This window comes from Alnus glutinosa, chromosome 8 (assembly GCF_958979055.1).
Source record: "Alnus glutinosa chromosome 8, dhAlnGlut1.1, whole genome shotgun sequence".
Classification (NCBI taxonomy): domain Eukaryota; kingdom Viridiplantae; phylum Streptophyta; class Magnoliopsida; order Fagales; family Betulaceae; genus Alnus; species Alnus glutinosa.
Window position 1 is genome coordinate 24,376,374 of NC_084893.1, and position 13,391 is coordinate 24,389,764.

Sequence of the window (13,391 nt, forward strand, 5' to 3'; positions counted from 1 at the left end):
TGATTGTACGTGCTTTTGATAAGTCAAATATATATACAGTTTAAAAGTCACGGTATATATTGCCATATTGGATTGAAGTACCTATTCAAGGTGTATGGAAGAAATATTGAATAGCTGGAATAAAAACCATATCAATCTTTTTTCAATCCAATTAAAATATATATATAGATATATATACACTAGATATTCAATAAAATTAATGAGGGCATATTGACACTACATAACATTGACTTTTAGCAACGATTTTTGTCGCCGCTAAACTCATCGTAGTTATCGCGTCGAGAATGATCATCAACGACGATAAAATATTAGCAATAACTTTTGTAGTCATTGATAGTAACATATCAACTATGACTTTAGGTGTTGTCACTACTAAGAACTTATCAATAACGACAGTTATAGTCGTCATCTATAATATGATATCAACGAAGACATGTCACTAAATAATCTTATCAACGATGACTAAATCAAGCAGCCTGATAGTAGTATGATCATACTAGATGAACCAAATTAATCGAACTGCTTATCTTAGAATTCATAATCTGTTGTTATGGTGATTCAAACTTACAACCTCAATTTTGAATAAATTATAATTAACTTATTGTTATGGTAATTCACACTTAGAACCACACAATTTGGAGTAAGGAACTACGTAACAACTAATCCACAATAGCTTTTTTCATAAAATATATATGATATCATTTTATACTAATTGACATAAAACCAAAGCAAAATAAAATAGAAAATACATAAAAATAAAAAATAAAAAAAAATACAGAAACACAACAAAACAACCGGCTAACAGAAGCAATGGCCGAAGCAAGGGAGGCGGCATGCACTGACCGGGACATGGTGGTCGGAGTGGAGCTTGGCTGGTGGCGATGGGTCGCTAGGATGCCGGTGAGCACAGTACTAAGGCATGTGGGGGAGATATACCGATAGAAGAGAGTAGATCTGGTTTTGAAAAAAGAAGAAGGCCAAGGCTCCTGGTTTGGTTGGAAAAAACAAAAAACACCAAAAATAGGAGCAAAAATAGAGAAGATAAGGGAGGGAAAGAGGAGAGAAACAAAGTCTATTCCTCCTCCCCTAAAAAGCCTCACAAAGAGGTGGAAACCTTACAAGATAATTAACATCTTAGGAATGATCAGTGCGGCACATATTTTTCACTTGATGTATACAATGATTGTAGGAATTATACTGGGGTTTTGGGTAAAACTTATAACTTCGAAATTTTAAACACATTGGAGCCCAAAACCAAAAACACTCAATATCAAACATAATCTCATGTTTATGATTAGGGGTAGAGAGAAGGTTAGTCAGAACAAGAGAGGATGTGAGAGAGGGAGGCAAAGCGATATTGGCATTTAATACAATTAGAAAGAGCATAAGCAACATCATTATCGCTACCAAAAGTCTCCTAAACGTAATGTCACCCATTGCTTTTTCCTACTCGATCAATCTCAATCTTGGATTTAGTTATTTGATTGTTGAAAATAAACTGGTTATTTATAGGGATTAAACCCTTTGTCGTACATGGGTTTTTGGAGCAATCGTCTTAAATAAAGATAGTTTAGTCTAAATATTAGTTCATTTTTGTGAAAATATTTTTATATAAATCGGTAAGTTTTGATTTTAATGAACAGGCACTTTAACTTTTGGGAAAATATAGTGACTTTTGAGTTTATACATGCAAATTAGTAAAACTGTGATTGTACGTGCTACCGATAAGTCATATTTACAGTTTAAAAGTCCCAGTAAAAATATAAAATTAACAAAATAGTAGTAAATTAAGAAGGTTATGTTTCTATAAAGAGACATTTGTTAAATTATAAATGGCAAAACTTAACTTAAAACTTCTACTCTTTCATCACTTTTGAACAAACGTACCCAAACTTTAAAAAGTATCAATTTCGGGTATACATCTTTCAATTTTTTTCAATTTCAACTATTCGTTAGAATTGTCCATTAAATCCTATAAAAATTCCCAAAATACCCTTGTTTTTTAAAAAAAAAAATTAAATAAAATTTTCATAGATTCAGGTATGGATAGTTTTGTGAATTCCGTTAAATTTTGACCAATACTTAAATCTTATCAATTTTTTTTCTTAAAAAAAATTATGGATATTTTAAGAATTTTGACAGGATTTAACGGAAAATTGTAATAGATAGTTGCAATTGAATAATAATAATAATAATAAAATTGAAAGATGGATACTTTAAATTGACATTTTTTAAAGTTTGTATACTTTTTTTCAAAAGTTATTAAAGATCGAGAATTATAAATGAAGTTCTTTTATTATAAATTGTACGTAGTTATCGCAATATTTTAAATTGACAGTTGAATTGGTAAAACCGTGAATCGATGGCTTTTTGGTTCAGTATCTATATCATACTAGGCTACTAGCTAGCTAGATATACAATAAAACTATTGAAGACAGATTGAATTGGTGTTTCTTTTTCTTTTTCTTTTTTCTTTTTTGGAAAAAGAGGTCAACAAAATTGACTTAGATGAACGACCGAATTAATCAAACTGATTATCTTAGAAATCATAATTTGTACGTTGTTATGGTGATTCACACTTAGAACCTCAATTTTGAATAAAATTATAATTAACTTCTTGTTATGGCAATTCACACTTAGAACCACACAATTTGTTGTAATGAACTACATAACAACTAATCCACAAGAGCTTCTTTCGTAAATTATTCTTCACTTATGCCTGTAATTATGAAGATGATTGAATAAACGTTTTTCAATTTAAGAAGCCAGCCAATTTTCTATTAGAAATTCCGGTAATATATACGTAATTTGATATATTACAACAAATTGAAAAAAAAAATAATAATGAAGAAAATTTCAAGGAACTTTACATATCTTGCCAAAAGAAAATGAAGTTATAGAGAACTTTGATGCACTCTGATAGCTTTTTATGTTGTACATTTGTTATCAGGATAAACTTGGTCTTAATATTAAAAAGAAAAATCTAGGTTTTAACCCACTTAATGTACGTGCGGCGACACTCTAATAAAATGTTAATGAGTAATTATATGCAATAAGTCTTTTGATTTACCATAGACACTAATTACAATAGAATGTAAAACTAAATGTCAATTATTTACTTTAAGATTTTTCATAAATGTGGGATCTCATCAAAGAACAAGAAAGAATTCTTTGCTGCCCAAAAGTTCCATGCATACTAGGTTCTCTTCACTACAAAAAATTTGGTCGTCATCGACCAGGTTATTAGTGATGACCTTTTGGTCGTCGCTAATAAACACTTATCAACGACGACTTTATGTAGTCGTTGCTAGTACTACAAAAAATAGCCTTATTAGTGACGATGATATAGTTATATCATTCAAGATAAAAATAAAAAATTATATCTACAAAGACCGATCGAATTGGTTGTTGCATATACCGATATATCAATGACGACTTTTTGTCATCGCTGATAGATACTTATTAGCGAAGACAACTCTAATCACTAATATAGTTTTATAAATTTATAAAATAGCTTTTAACAACGACATTATGTTGTTGCTAATAGAGTCATTAAAACGGCATCGCTTTTCTACAAGAAAGGCGTAGAAATTGTGTCTACGATAAAATTTCCTTGCCAAAATTTGAACTACGTCTTTTATGATCTCTCTTCCACCAAAATTTTCGCTGCCGGCTTGGATTTCATTTCCTGATGCATGACAAAAGGAATTTAGAAGAAGAATAACTGAGGAAGTGGAAAAGAAAGGGATTGAGTTACACAATCCAAAGAGACTGGAAAAAAGATGTGTCACACCTCAAAGAAGAATATTTGTTTATTCATCAAATTCTAGTATGTCTCAATTGGACTACAAAAAAACACTTAAATAGACACCGACAAAACCTTAATCCTGATTTGACTTGATGATTAAATCCTAACTCCAATTTGATTGACTTTAGACTAAACTCATTATTGAATTACAAAATAACGCAACTCTTAAAATTTAAATATAAAATTAAATACGAATAACTTAATTAACTAATAAGACCTAAATAAAACTATAGGACCCAATTAACTCTGTTTTGTCCCGCATCAACCCCACGTTTTCGGTGAATTCTTCGCCAGAGGAATTGTGGAGGGGACTGGAAATCGGGGGAGTGCTGCAATCTTAGATCTGGAATGGCACGTAAATCAAACAGGGGGCATGGTAGGAACAAAGGGATGAAGCTTATTGATGGAGTGATGAATGATAGTATGACTGGAGAAGTTGATGAATCAAGCAAAACAGGGGGTGGAAATGCGAGACTGGAGAAGCATATTCAGAACAGAGAATTCCTTTGGAGCTTTGCAATTCTTTGAACCTGGCCTCTTCTTTAGCAGGAATACCAGTGTGGAGATTAGACGACAGATTACCACTATTTCAAGAGTTAAAGCCACGCAGTGCTACGCGAAAGAAAAGATAATGCTACTTAAATATAAAATGAAAAGTTGAATAAAAAAAATAAGAAGAAGAGATTTTATGTGGTTTGGTATCCACTTTTACGGATAACGCCATTATTTCACTTGATGAGTTTACAATACATTAGACTCTTATATATAAGAGAATTTGGGTAGATAAATATGGTAATTAAATTAATGTGATTTGATTAACATCAAATCTAATTTATAGGAGATAACAATAATTACAATAAATTTCTGAATTCAAATCCCCTAATATACTTTAACATCCCATCAAACTCAAGATGAAACGATTTGGAAGCTTGAGTTTGCAATAAATTCTTCTTATTCTTATTCTTCTTTTTTTCTTTTTACTGGATATCACAGCGATCGACAACGATAACCAGAAGAAGTTGGCGACGGTATTTGTAGATGTGCCTTAAATTTCAATGGGCCAACTTTGGGCCAAAATCAAAGCCAACTATGGACTAAAATGGGCATAAGTTATAAACAATACCACAAATGCCAAAAAAGGATAGGTCAACTATAAGCCAAAATCAAAGCCAACTATGAGTTAAAATGAGTATAGATTTTACACAATACCACAAATGACAAAAAAAAAAAAGAATAAGCCAACTATGGACCAAAATAAAATAGCCAACTATGGTCTAAAATAAACCGGAGTTTGAACAATATCACAAAGGCCAAAAGATGGGTCTCGGTCAACAATTAGACCAACAAAACCAAATAACTAGGCCAATTTGGCCTCTTTTATTTTTTATTTTTCATTTTTGGCATCTTTTGACAATACACGGCAAACAAAACAAAAAGGAACTTCGACTTTGGTTTCTGAACCATTACACCCATCACTAAGAACAGCAAAGATATCGACCGGAGGAAAGGGTGCCACTGCTGGGCGTGGATGGCTGGATCGGTGCGTTCTGGGCAGTGACTGAGACGACACGGCCTCGTATGGCGGCGGACTGACGGAGAAGAAGACGCACAGAGCATGGCTGATCTAGAGATGACCGGTATTGCGAACTTGTGTTGCGGCGGCCTGGGCAGAGGTCGAAGGAGACAATGACGAGTCAGATATGGTGGCAGCACGGTGAGGAGTTGATCAAATCGTGCACGGCTGGTGGAGGCGAGATAACAATAATTACAATAAATCTCTGAATTCAAATCCCTTAATATACTTTAACATCTCCTTAAACTCAAGATAGAACGATCTGGAAGCTTGAGTTTGTAATAAATTCTTCTTCATCTCTTTTTTTTTTTAATTTTTATTTATTTATTTATTTATTTTACTGGATATCATAGCGATCGACGACGATGACGGGAGGAAGTCGGCGACGGTAGTGTAGATGCACCTTAAATTTCAATGGGCCAACTTTGGACCAAAATCAAAGTCATCTATGGGTTAAAATGAGTATAGGTTTTACATAATATCACAAATGCCAAAAAATGATAAGCCAACTATGGGCCAAAATAAGATAGCTAGCTATGAGCTAAAATAAATCTAAATTTAAATATTACCACAAATGCCAAAAGATGGGTCTCAGTTAACAATTAGACCAACAAAACCAAACAACTAGGCCAACAAAGAGCCTAAAAGTAGGCAATTTGACCTCTTTTGATTTTTTTTTTTTTTTTTGCAAACAAGAAAAAAGGAACCCCAACTTTGGTTTCTGAACCATTACACCCATCACGAAGAACAGCGAAGTTATCGTGTAACGGTACAGTTTTGAGCTAGAGTTGAGAGGAAGTTTCGGGAGCTTTGTTTGAAGAAGAAGGAAAGGCTAAAGTGAAGTGAAGACCGAAGGTGTTCAGTGATGATCCTGAGTGGGCTGCGTGGCAGTAGTAGAGTGCATCAGCAGTAGAGTGGAAGACAGCTGGAGTCCAATTTCAAGGAGGCGTGCTGAGGAAGTCTCTCATTTGAGTCTATGCGTTTGATGTTTTGTTGGTTGTCGTTTTGTAATAATGCTACTTAGTCGTTTTGTTTGTTTAGGCCTGTGTTTTGTTATTCTTGAGACCCAAGTTTGTAAGTCGATTAGGCCAGTATGTAGGGTCCGAACAGCTGTAAAGAAGGGGGCTTTTTGATTGTTTGGTTCTTGAACCTTTGGAGGCTTGGACATCCTCGAAATTGTCTATCTTTTCAGTTTCAATCAATACAACCATTATCTTCCATTTCAATTTCCATTCTGTTTTCATTTACATTCCATAAACAGTAACACACTAGTTACATATCGACCGAAGGGAAGGGTGCCGCTGCTGGGCGTGGACGGCTGGATCGGTGCGTTCTGGGCAATGGCTGAGACGACATAGCCTCGTATGGCGGCGGACTGACGGAGAAGAAGACGCACAGAGGTGGTGAAGGCAGCATGGCTGATCTAGAGATGACCGGCACCGCGAACATGTGTTGCGGCGGCGTGGGCAGATGGGCGGAGGTCGAAGGAGACAATGACGCGTCAGATATGGTGGCAGCACAGTGAGGAGTTGATCAGATCGTGCACGGCTGGTGGAGGCGCCGGCAATACAGGGCCAAGTTTAGCTGGACAAGGTGCGGCGTTGCTGCTGTAGATCGACAATGACGAAGATGAAGCAAGATCTGAGATTCTTGATCTGCAATTTTTTTTTTCTTCTGCCTTCATGCACAGAGAGAGAACAAAAGTTTGATGACTCTTCCTTTACAACGTGCCAGTGGGGCAAAAACCTCTGGTCGAAGGAGATCTTGAGGACAATAAGAAGAAAAATAAGGTTTTCACTGCATTGTAACCCATGGGAGACTTTTTCCTTTTTTTTTTTTTTTTTTTTTGACAAAAAACAAGAGAAGAAAATAAATGAAAAATTTTAAAAATAAAATAAAATTCACGGGAACTTAAACTGGTGTTAGCCTATAGCTCTAATATCATGAAAAGAAAAGATAATGTTATAGAAATATAAAATGAAAAGCAAAATAAATAAAATAAGAACAAAGATTTTATATGGTTTTATGTCCATAAGATAAAACTCAAAGGGTTACATTATGCTTTGATTCCTTGATGAGTGTACAATACAAAAGGCTCTATTTATAGAACTTATAGATGAAATATAACGAAAGGTTGAAATTGAAGAAAATTAAAAAATAGATATCCTAAATTGACATTTTTTAAAGTTTGGATATCTTTTTTAAAAAATAATAAAAGGTCAAAGGTTATAAGTGACGTTCTTCTATTATAAATTGTACGTAGTTATCAAAATATTTTAAATTGACAGTTGAATTAGTAAAACCGTGAATCAATGGCTTTTCGGTTCGGTATTTAAATTATAATAGCTAGATATACAATAAAACTATTGAGGACATATTGAATTGGTTTATTTTTTTCTTTCTCTTTTTTGGAAGAAAAAAGGTCAACAAAATTGACCAGATGAACCAAATTAATTGAACTGCTTATATTAGAAATCATAACTTGTTGTTAAGGTAATTCACGCTTAGAACCACACAACTTGGAGTAATGAACTACATAACAACTAATCCACAGGAGCTTCTTTAGTAAAACATGATATCTTTTTATACTTATTGACATAAAACCAAAGCAAAATACAACAGAAAATACATAAAAAAAATAAAAAATAAAAATACAAAAACACAACAAAACAACCAGCAAATTAACAGAAGCAGCGGCTAGAGCAAGGAAGGCGGCATGCACTAACCGGTCTGGGTGGTCGGAATGGAGCGTGGCTGGTGGCGATGGGTTGCTAGGTTGCCGATGAGTACAATAATGAGGCACGTGGGGGAGCTAGACTAGTAGAAGAGGGTAGATTTGGCTTTAAAAAACTAGATCTACAAACTCAAGCATCTTCAGGATTGCGACGCGTGGCACTAGAAGGAGGAGGACTGGCGGAAACAAGACGGTGGAGGCTAAGTGCTGCGAAAGAGGAAGGCCAGAGCTCCTGGTTTGGTCGGAAACAGCAAAAAATAGAACAAAAAACACCAAAAACGGGAGCGAAAATGGAGAAGAGAAAGGAGGGGAGGAGGAGAGAAACAAAGTTTGTTCCTCCTCCCCTAAAAAGCCTCACAAGGAGGTGGAAACCTCACAAGATAATTAACATCTTAGGAATGCATGCGGCACATTATCTTCACTTTATGTATACAATCATTATATTCACTATGCCGGGGTTCTGCGAATAACTTATAACTTCGAAATATTAAACAATGATGAGCTAAAAACCAGAAACACTCATAATCAAACATGATCTTTTGTTCATGGTCAAGGATAGAGAGAAGGCTAGTCAGAAAAAGAGAGGGTGGAAGAGAGGGAGGCAAAGCGTTATTGGCATTTATTACAATTAGAAAGAGCATAAGCAACATCATTATCGTCACCAAAAGTCTCCTAAACCTAATGCCACTCATTGATTTTCCCTACTCGATTGATCTCTTGGATTTTGTTATTTGATTGTTGAAGATAAACCGGTTATTTATAGGGAGTAAACCCTTTCTCATTCATGGGTTCTTGGAGCCATCGTCTTATAATAAAGATCTTTTAGTCTAAATATTAGTTCTTCTTTGCGAAAATATTTTTATACAAACCGGTAAGTTTTGATTTTAATGAAGAGGCCCTAGGACTTTTGGCAAAATATAGTGACTTTTGAGTTTACACACGCAAATTAGTAAAACTGTGATTGTACGTGTCCCGATAAGTCATTTTTACTATTTAAAAGTCCCAGTAAAAATATAGAATTAACAAAATTTTAGTAAATTAAGAAGGATATGTTTCTACAAAGAGACATTTGTTAAATTATAAATGGAAAAACTTTACTTATAACTTATGATCTTTCATTAATTTTGAAAAAAGATACCCAAACATTAAAAATTGTCAATTTATGGTATCCATCTTTCAATTTTTATTTTTTATTTTTTAAATTTTAACCCTTTGTTACAATTTTCCATTAAATCCTATAAAATTCCCAAAATACGCCTGTGTTTTTTTTCTTAAAAAAAAAAAAAAAAATTCCAGTAATATTTTTTTTTTCTAACAAAAAAAATGAAGGGTATTTTGAAATTTTTGCCAGGATTTAACAGAAAATTTTAACAGATGGTTGAAATTGAACACCCAATTGAAAGATAGATACCCTAAATTGTTACTTTTTAAAGTTTGGGTACATTTTTTTAAAAAAAATTGATGAAAGATCATGAGTTATAAGTGAAGTTATTCCATTGTAAATTGTACGTAGTTATCACAATATTTTAAATTGGCAGTTGAATTGGTAAAACCAGGAATAGACTGGCTTTACAATTCGGTATTTATATTATAATATATAGATATACAATAAAACTATTGAGGACATATTGAATTGGTGTTTACAATCATCGTATTCACTATGCCGGGGTTTTGCGAATAACTTATAACTTCGAAATATTAAACAATGAGGAACTAAAAACCAAAAACACTCATAATCAAACATGATCTCTTGTTCATAATCAGTGGTAGAGAGAAGGCTAGTCAGAACAAGAGAGGGTGGGAGAGAGGGAGGCAAAGCGTTATTGGCATTTAAAACAATTAGAAAGAGCATAAGCAACATCTTTATTGTCACCAAAAGTCTCCTAAACCTAATGCCACTCATTACTTTTCCCTACTCAATCGATCTCTTGGATTTTGTTATTTGAGTGTTGAAGATAAACTAGTTATTTATAGGGAGTAAACCCTTTCTCATACATGGGTTTTTGGAGCAATCGCCTTATAATAAAGATATTTTAGTCTAAATATTAGTTCTTTTTTGTGAAAATATTTTTATATAAATCAGTAAGTTTTGATTTTAATGAAGAGGCCCTTGGACTTTTGGCAAAATATATTGACTTTTGAGTTTACATACGCAAATTAATAAAACTGTGATTGTACGTGCTCCCAATAAGTCATATTTACAGTTTAAAAGTCCCAACAAAAATATAGAATTAACAAAATAGTAATAAATTAAGAAGATTATGTTTCTACATAGAGACATTTGTTAAATTATAAATGGAAAAACTTTACTTATAACTTTTAATCTTTCATCACTTTTGAAAAAAGATACCTAAACTTTAAAAATTGTCAATTTATGGCATTCATCTTTCAATTTTTTCTAATTTCAGCCCTCTGTTTCAATTTTCCATTAAATCCTATAAAAATTCTCAAAATACGCTTGTTTTTTTTTAAAAAAAAAAAAATTCCATTAAAATTTTTTGTTTTTTGCAAATTCCATTAAATTCTGACCAATATCTAAATCATAGCAATTTTTTCTTTTTCTTTTTTCCTCACAAAAAAAAATAAGGGGTATTTTGGGGATTTTGGCAGCATTTAATAGAAAATTTTAACAGATGGCTGAAATTGAACACCCAATTGAAAGATGGATACCCTAAATGACACTTTTTAAAGTTTTGGTACATTTTTTAAAAATTGATGAAAGATCAAGAGTTATAAGTGAAGTTCTTCCATTATAAATTGTACGTAGTTATCACTATATTTAAATTGTCAGTTGAATTGGTAAAACCGTGAATAGACTGGCTTTTCAGTTCGGTATTTATATTATACTAGATAGATATACAATAAAACTATTGAGGACAGATTGAATTGGTGTTTCTTTCTTCTTCTTCTTTTTTGGAAAAAAAAAAAAGGCCAACAAAACTGACTAGATGAACCGAATTAATCGAACTACTTATCTTATAAATTACAATTTGTTGTTATGGTGATTCAAACTTAGAACCTCAATTTTGAATAACATTATAATTAACTTGTTGTTATGTTAATTCACACTTAGAACCACACAATTTGGAGTAATGAACTTCATAACAACTAATCCACAAGAGCTTCTTTCGTAAATTATTCTTTACTTATTACACCTGTAATTATGAAGATCATTGAATAAACGTTTTTCAATGTAAGAAGCTAGCCAATGTTGAATTATTAGAAATTCTGGTAATATGTACGTAATTTGATATATTACAACAAATTGGAAAAAAAAAAAAAAAAAAAAAAAAAAGAAATGGAAGAAAATTTCAAGGAACTTTACATATCTTGCCAAAAGAAAATGAAGTTCTAGAGAACTTTGATGCACTCAAAATTTCTGATAGCTTTTCATGTTGTGCATTTGTTATCAGGATAAACTTGGTCTTAATATTAAAAAGAAAAATCTAGGTTTTAACCCACTTAATGTACGTGCGGCGACACTCTAGTAAAATGTTAATGAGTAATTATATGCAATGAGTCTTTTGATTTACCATAGACACTAATTACAATAGAATGTAAAACTAAATGTCAATTATTTACTTTAAGATTTTTCATAAATGTGGGATCTCATCAAAGAACAAAAAAGAATTCTTAGCCGACCAAAAGTCCCATGCATACTAAGTTCTCATCGCTACAAAAAATATGGTCCTCATCGACTAGGTAATTAGTGATGACCTTTTGGTCGTCGCTAATAAACACTTATCAACAATGACTTTATGTAGTTGTCGCTAGTAGCCTAGTACTACAAAAAGTAGGAACAAGAGATTTTACGTGGTTCAGTACCTACTTTTACTGGAAGCTCTAAGGCTATATTATGCTCTTATTTCACTTGATGAGTTTACAATACATTAGACTCTTATATATAAGAGAATTTGGATAAATAAGTATGGTAATTAAATCAATGTGATTTGATTAACATCAAATCTAATTACAATCGAATCTAATTTATAGGAGATAACAATAATTACAATAAATTTTTGAAATCAAATCTCCTAGTATACTTTAACATCCCCTCAAACTCAAGATAGAATAATCTGGAAGCTTAAGTTTGCAATAAATTCTTCTTCTTCTTCTTTTTACTTTTTTTTTTTATTTTTTTATTTTTTTATTTTTTTTTATTGGATATTACAACGATCAACGGTGATGACCGGAGGAAGTCGGTGATGGTGATTGTAAATGCGCCTTAAATTTCTATAGGCCAACTATGGGTTAAAATGGGCATGGTTATAAACAATACCACAAATGCCAAAAAAGGATAAGCCAACTATGAGCCAAAATCAAAGCCAATTATGAGTTAAAATGAGCATAGGTTTTACACAATGCCACAAATGCCAAAAAAAAGGTAGGTTAACTATGGGCCAAAATAAGATCGCCAACTATAGGTTAAAATAAACCTGAGTTTGAATAATATCACAAAGGTCAAAAGATGGGTCTCGATCAACAATTTGGCTAACAAAGAGCCTAAAAGTAGGCAATTTGGCCTCTTTTGGAATTTTATTTTATTTTTTTCAACTTTTCTTTTCTATTCTTCTCTTCGATCTTTCTTCTTCTCTTTCCAATTTTTTTTTTTTTAATTTTTTTTCATGTTTGGCATCTTTTGACAATACACGGCAAACAAAACAAAAAGGAACTTCAACGTTGGTTCCTGAACCATTACCCCCATCACGGAGAACAACAAAGAATTTTTTTATTTTTTTATTTTTTTATTTTTTTGGGAAAAAATACGATTTAGCCCCTTAAACTACTACTATTTTTTTGGATGGCCCCATAAATTACCAAGGCTTGTATTTTGGCCCCAAACTATTAAAATCTTTGAAAAATACCCCTTTTGACGAAATATCCCCATAATACCCCTGCTGCATGTCATTTTTCAATTAAAAAATTCAAAAAAAATCAAAAAAATTTATATATATATATATATATATATATATATATAAATTAAAAAAATTAAAAACTAAAAAGAATTAAAATTTTATTTTATTTTCTTGTTTTTTTAAAAAATTGCAATCCACCGGAAGACGTACTGCTTCTTTCTAGCATCGTCGTTGGGCACGATGCATGTTTGCAGCTGGGCGAACAAGTCCCTGCCTCTCCGAATGCGGACATGACTAATTTCCTATCCTTCGATATTTATGATATTGATCTTTCGAAGGTTATGAATGATTCCAATCTGAATTTTGTTTTGTTATAAATGACGAGCAAGTTTATCATCGTTGTGGAAGATCTCGATCGGT

The 13,391-nt window shown here is 32.5% G+C and overlaps 1 long non-coding RNA gene across 1 annotated transcript; it reads right to left on the minus strand.

Moving 5' to 3' along the window:
• Positions 1-7,028: 7,028 nt before the first annotated feature.
• On the minus strand, positions 7,029-9,107 carry LOC133875647 (uncharacterized). The gene is made up of 2 exons (XR_009901470.1): positions 8,108-9,107; positions 7,029-7,059 (listed from the first exon to the last, which is right to left on the minus strand). It is a non-coding gene; the product is annotated as an uncharacterized LOC133875647 (long non-coding RNA).
• Positions 9,108-13,391: the final 4,284 nt, after the last annotated feature.